The sequence below is a fragment of the Numida meleagris genome, chromosome 1, assembly GCF_002078875.1.
Source record: "Numida meleagris isolate 19003 breed g44 Domestic line chromosome 1, NumMel1.0, whole genome shotgun sequence".
Taxonomy (NCBI): Eukaryota; Metazoa; Chordata; class Aves; order Galliformes; family Numididae; genus Numida; species Numida meleagris.
In genome coordinates, this window is record NC_034409.1 from 191,763,095 (window position 1) to 191,770,037 (window position 6,943).

Sequence of the window (6,943 nt, forward strand, 5' to 3'; positions counted from 1 at the left end):
TCCTCTCCTCTCCTCTCCTCTCCTCTCCTCTCCTCTCCTCTCCCAGACCCTATGAAATGCAACAGAGCTAGACACAGCCAAGCCAACAGCATGATCCTATGGCTAAGAAATGAGGAGAGAAACCTCTGAATAAGGTTTTTGTCTTCCGGCAGAGGATCTAGGCTGAAGCGTCTGCCTTACCCTGTGCTTGCAGCAATAGGGACATAATGGAGAAAACCTGAGGGACAAAAGTCAAGTGGCTCACCAAAGTGTCCAAAGAGGCTTTGGGGACTCTTTAATGCCTTTGGAAAGCAGCTGAGCTCCTTTTGGGCTCTGGAAATTTGCTACTTCCAATGTTGCTGCTTCCTCAGTCTAGCATAACACGTGGATTTTATAGCCATAGAGTTGCTACTCATTTTTCACCCTCTGGATGGTGATTTATGGCTTCTGGAACAAAGGTTAAACCCTCTTCCTCTCCTTGTTAGTGCTATTTCACACACTTCACACAGCTGAGGGCCGTTGTACTCAGAACTGTTCCTTGGCCAAAATCCCATAAAATCCAATTTACTCTTCATTTTGGATCTCCCATGCTTTAATTCTGGGAGATGCGTGGGTACCTCATCTCAGCAGACTCATCACTGCTAAGTCTTGAGCCAAAAAATAACAGCATCTACTGGACAACACAAGTTCTCCTACCTCCTTTGGCATATGCTAGCGAGGCAAAAACAGCCACAGAGTGCTGGGCAGATCCCTGCTTTCTCTGCACGTGCAAAAGTCCAGGTCCCATCCACTGTAACCCATGAGGATGGGCAGCTGTGGGTGGTCGGTGTCCTGAGCCTAGAGAAAGGTGCAGTTCTCCATCCACAGCGAGACACTTAACTGCATTACCACCACACCCCATGAGCCGTTGTTGTACTTGGCTTGCTCTTTTGCCAGATGCAGGTTTTCTGTTTTAAAGGAAAACTCAAAAATGAAAACTATGTAAGCGGAGATTTGTGGGCTTGAGTTACCATTGGGCTAGGCAGTGATAGCCATGAGAGCTGAAATAAGTCTGCATAAACATGCAGGTTCTGCTTTTCATCCTCCGTGAACTCCATCAGGTTGATAGAGAACATCTTCCATGCTCACAGAATCATAGAATCACCAAGACTAGAAAAGACCTCTAAGACCATCCAGTCCAATTATCCACCTATTACCAATATTTCCCACTAAACTGTGTCCTTCAGTACAACATCTAAATGTTTCATGAACACCTACAGGGATGGTGACTCCACCACCTCCCTGGGCAGCCCGTTCCAAAGCCTGACCACTCTCAGAAACAGAGTATATCCTAATGTCCAACCTAAATCTCCCCTCGTACAACTTGAGGCCATTCCTTTTCGTCCTGTTGCTAGTTACATGGGAGAAGAGGACTCCCACCTCACCACAACCACCCTTCAGGTAGATGCTCATCTGGTTACTGCAGTTGTATTTGGATATGCTTTAACACAAGATGAGAACTAGCCAAGTTGTGCCAGAAGAACCTTTTGGTATCTAAAGGGGGACTATAGGGAAGTTGGACTCTTTTCTTAGGTAACAGCGATCCGAAGAGAGGTGATGGCCTTAAGCTGCACCAGGGGAAGTTCAGGTTGGATATTAGGAAAAATTTCTTCTCTGAAAGAGTGGTGATGCATTGGACAGGCTTCCGAGGGAAGTGGTGGAGTCACTATCCCTGGAGTTGTTCAAGAAAAGGGTAGACATCACACTGAGTGACCTGGTCTATTGCAGTCACAGACAAGGGCTGATGGTTGGACTTGATGATCTTAGTGGTCTTTCCAGCCATAATGATGATCCTATGGTCCCCTTGGTGATCTTCCTCTCCCCAACCCCATCCATGACCTCATAAGAGAAATGTTCACGCTCCCCAGACCTGAAACCACAAAGCAAGTCCAGCCCTGAAGTCTTGTTGCCTGCTTGGTCTGTGCAGTGTCACTTATGAGGTGGTTCCGGGACGTGCACAGCAAGCCATGAGGATATCACTTTCTCAGCTCTACATCTTCACCAGCCCTTCCCCATCCTCTTTGGGAGCCTTTTATGAGCCATGAATGCGTCCCTGTTTCTTCCTCTGACTTCTTCTGTAAAGCTGGTTTCTTCCTTAACAGTTCTGGGAGACGAGATGATGGTATCAAACAACACGAGCATTTTAATGCTGCCAAGGGTCCACATCAGACTGAGAAACAAGGCTGTTGTTTTAAGGGTTGTTTGAATTCTTGCCTCTTCACCCCTCACCCCTCTCCCTTCTTAGGTCCCCTCATGTGCATTAATTGTACCAATAAAAATCTGTTTTGTCTGTTGTCCAAGCTATTGCTATGTCACCATATTTTGAAAAACTCCCTCCCAAGAAAGGTGAAAAGTCACAAAAAAAGTGTAAAAGACTCAGAAAAACATGTCTTGTGCTAGATCTCCTCTTGCTTGCCCTACCAGGAGAAGGTCAAAAGGAAGCTCAAGAGGGGTAGAAGTTTGTCCTCAGGAGAAAACACCCAGGGGCAACAGAGCCTTGTAGTCTACGAGAGGTCCAAGGCTGGAACCTGAAAGCAGACATATTTCATTTCAAAATGAGGCCCAGTGCGTTAACAATGGCAATGATTAAGTGTTGAGACAAAATACCAATGAAAGTAGTAGATTCTTCCTCTTCAGATATTTTCAAATTGTGAGCAGATGCCTGCTGGAACAGAGGTTTTAGCCAAGCACAAGTTATTGGGTTCCTTATTGGAGTATGCAATTTTATGGTCCATATTATATGGAGCTCAGAATAGATGATCTTATGGCCCACTGTGAATTTTAAAATCTATGAAACAGGTAGTTCTGGATTGAAAGGAGCCAGATTTCCTCTGGATTTGTGTCTTAAGGCTAACTGACTTTGCTGCCTAAGAAGACACGCAAAATATGATTGAAGCTTTTCTCCTTCAACAGACGTGCTGTTAAAAATGCAGACTTTGCTTCCAAGTTGAATTTGTCTGGCCTCAGTGTGATTATTTATGGGTCTGCCTCTCTTTGCTTGACTGGCTAGCAAGTCTTGCTCTCAGAGGGATCCCAAGCAAAGGCTCTTTGGCCTCTGCTTTCCATTCAGTGTGGTTGAACTCGGCCAACGCAGTTGGGTGCTTTTATGGAGGGGACAGACAGATATGAGCATACAGACACACCCACAGTCTGGCAGAGAGGAGACTGCAATAGCTTCATTTCTTCAGGCTGAAAATAGAGGATAATAAAAGTTAAAATTAGATGAAATGAAAATTGATTTCTAAAGATAGAAGTGGATACACGGAAAAACAGCCTTAGTCAAAGTAGTTGCCTCTGCTAGTGGGGGATGACTCCAAAGATCTTGTCATGTCTTTCGGGCTTACAGAATAAATATTCATATCAACCTGACTTTATGTATTCTTGGATCTGTAAAATGCAAGAGCCATTCAGTGCAGAAATCTGGTCCCTACTCAGTTTTCATGAGAGACTGGCAGCTCACCTTCTAAAAATAAAAGCTCAGTAGGTATTCACTGTCCACACTGTCTGAGCCAGTTAGGATTCAGTTAAGAGCGTTTTTAGGCTGTATTTTAGGAGTCAGTTTGTCAAGATTTTACCTTGGGGTTCTTGGGTTAAACCTTCCTGTCTCGGTGTCGTGCTGGGTAGAATAGCTTTGCTCTCTGAAGGGATCCATCTCCCTGTCTTCTTGCCCCCATGCTCCCACGGGCACAAGGACTAGCTGATTTTTGGTATGTAGCAATAACAATTAGTCAGGATACCAAGTTCAAAGCCTCTAACCTGCTGCCAGCAAGGAGCCCAAGAGTGAGGTCACCACTCATCTCAGACTTCTGACCTCCAGGTCACATCCACCATTAGTGGATCAGAGGAGAGAAGTGGAAGGGCTTATTTTGAAAGGTTTTAGATTTCAGGTGAGGTCAACAAAAAATTTGCCCAGATGGAAGAAATCAAGGGGACAATATGGAGCATATTAGGGAAGATGAAAGGCATTGTGTAAAGCAATCTCCTCCTTAGTCTAGAAAAGAAAGTCTAACTACCCGGTTAACCTTCTGGTAATGGCAAAGAAGTCTGAGCCATCAGAAAATGTAGGAGAAACCAGGCATTGTCCTGCAAAAAGTACAGGATCATAGAATATCCTGAGTTGGAAGGGACCCATAAGGGTCACTGAGTCCAACTGGAGCTTAGAGAATCAGAGCGATGTTGCTGGGATTTTCAGAGGCTCCTAAAGTACTCTCCAACCTCTTAAACCAATGGGATTTAGACACTTGAAAATCACGTGAGGCTCTCTGCACTTTGAAGACAGAATCGTAGAATCATAGACTCATAGAATCCTCAGAGTTGGAAGGGACCTCTGAAGGCCATCTAGTCCAGCTCCCCTGCAATGAACATGGACACCACAGCTAGACCAGGTTGCCGAGGACCTTATCCAGCAGCTCACTTCCACCCAGATTTGCTCCGGTCCCCACATCCTAGCAGTGCTGGAGCACTGGTGAATCCAGAACTGGGGACATGCCAATTGTATTAGAAGCTAGTTACGTTGGTGGTCATATCTATTTAACATCTGTTAACAAGGTTACACTAATAGATGACAATTTCCTGGGCTAATAAGATAAATTGCACGGAAAAAAAGCCAGAACACATTCATGGTTGTGGAGGTTGTGGAGTCTCCTTCTATGGAGATACTCAAGATCCTTTTGGACTCCTACCTGTGCAACCTATTGTAGGGTACCACTTTAGCAGGGAGATTGGACTCAATGATCTCTTGAGGTTCCTTCCATTCTCTGCAATTCTGTGATTCTGTGATTACAAGAATAAGACAGAAGTTTTATTAATTCAAGATAGCTGAGCTGTGAGTACTGGTGAACATAGAGATCTCAGGGTCATTGGAAAGGAATCCCAGCCCTGAACTCCATATGCTTTATACACACTGAAAGGACACGTACCAGAGGTCCACTTTCTATTCCCTGGGCTCTGTGCACCTGATTGAGCTGTAGATGTCCCTGTTCATTGCAGGAGAGTTGAACTAGAAGACCTTTCAGGGTCCCTTCCAACTCAAATGATTCTGTGACTCAATGGCAATTTTGTTAGTGTTTGGACATATAGGCAAAAAAGGGGAGATGTGCTGTCACTTTCTCTGAACATGGTCTTATCTGGGGTTCTCTAGGCCATTATCAGTGCAGAGGCAGTAACTGCTCTTTATGGGACTCTCATATATGTGTTGCCTTTATCAGTATAAATGCAAGTGTTGTTACAGGCATAAATCAAATTAAAGTTTTGGCTTTTCCAAACAAGTTGAAATGTGTATCACAGCCAGCCTCATAGCTAGTTCCACTGTTTCTTGGAGTTTTCACAGGTCTGTACAAGAAAATAAATCAAATCTTGTAACAGACAGAATGCAATATGCATGAAAACAATCCTTCATCAGCAAGGAGCATCGCAGGTGGTTTGTGCTCAGCTCCTACAGTTAAAAATGCCTCCCCCAAATAGAATAGCCCACCATATCTCAGGCAGACGACCACTGGACTTACACCAGCAAGATAAGCATGTTTGCTATTGCAATCCAAAGAACCTTCAACCCGCTGTAGAAATAAGACTATAAATTATCACGACGACGAGTTTTAGCAGGAAATGTGGGTTGCCATGTCCAAAAATAACAGCAATAGCACAGTGAAAACAGAGCATGGGAGGGGAGTATTATTCGAGCTGTGGATTTTCTAATCCCATTTTACTCATTTTATTGGATTTCAGGGGGAATATTAGCAGCATGAAGCACAGTTTTTCTTCAGGAGCTGTCTGAAGAGCCATCTGAATCTCAAAGATTTTCCCAACCAGTGGCACACTGCTGTCTTTCTTACATATCTTGTATTAGCAGTGAGAAAGGCACATATGTTCATATGTGATTATATGATATATGAGATTTCAAGTGCTTTATCTGAATATCTGATACATTTCTCAAGAAGGAATTGTGTCTTGCGCTTACAATGAATGCAATAAAAGGAAAGTCCCATCCATCACTAACTCATGGCATTCTGTTTCATTTGACTTCACTTCTTCCTTAAAACAACAAAAGCTGTTCTTTACTCTCTCCCCATTGCCAAACAGTTGTTCGCTAAAATACTGTCAACCACTGAAATGATAATTGTGATATAAGAGATGGTGGAAGAAATCCAATCACAGATCATGATTCAGCTAAAATCCCAGTGCAGAGAAAGAGCAGCAGCTGATGTTCCCCTGAAGTTATGACCCTGGAGGTGTTCAAGAATCGTGGAGATGTGGCACTGAAGGACATGGTCAGTGAGCATGGTGGGGTTGGGTTGGGTTTGGTTGGGCTTGGCGATCTTAGTGGTCTTTTCCAACATAAATGATTCTATGATTGTATGACTCTAAATCTTCATCAATCCTTCTCCCTTCCCAACTGTACTGATCAATGAAACTATTCACAATATCAGTATTTATTTTCTAATTTTCCTTCATATCTCAGAAGATGAAGAGGAAAAGCAGGATTTTCTCCAGTCTAGCTGTGTATTCCTGTATTGGTTTTGCTCAGGAAATATTTTTCACTCTTTCTAGAACTGCAAGCAGGGAAAGATTTATGTTTTCCCATTAAGAAAATACAAGCAAGTGACTGAGTTTTTCTGAATCAGCCTAATTTGAGTTTTAAGAAAAACAAAGCAGAAATTAGGAGCTGTCAATTTTCTTCTCCATCAGATTTGATGGAAGATGGAAATGACAAAATAAAAAAGAGATCCGATATGATATAATAGAAATACTGACAGAACTAATCCTTATCATGCTGGTTACTATGCAAACATCTTTAACAGTCCTGAAAAAGAAAAAAAAAAAAGACTCCTACTTTTTTTTAACTCATTTTTCAAGTTCCAAAATGTTAATAAAAAAAAGTAAACCATAAATGCCATTCCTCAACCAGTTTGTCTCCATGGGAAACCTT

General features: G+C 43.0%; 1 long non-coding RNA gene across 2 annotated transcripts in view; it reads left to right on the top strand.

Moving 5' to 3' along the window:
• The window catches only part of LOC110391554, a 30,436-nt gene extending 24,424 nt beyond the window's left edge, over window positions 1–6,012 (top strand). For both annotated transcript variants that reach the window (XR_002434102.1, XR_002434103.1), the window contains one exon: window positions 5,743–6,012. This is a non-coding gene — a long non-coding RNA (uncharacterized LOC110391554). The remainder of the gene's footprint in view (window positions 1–5,742) is intronic.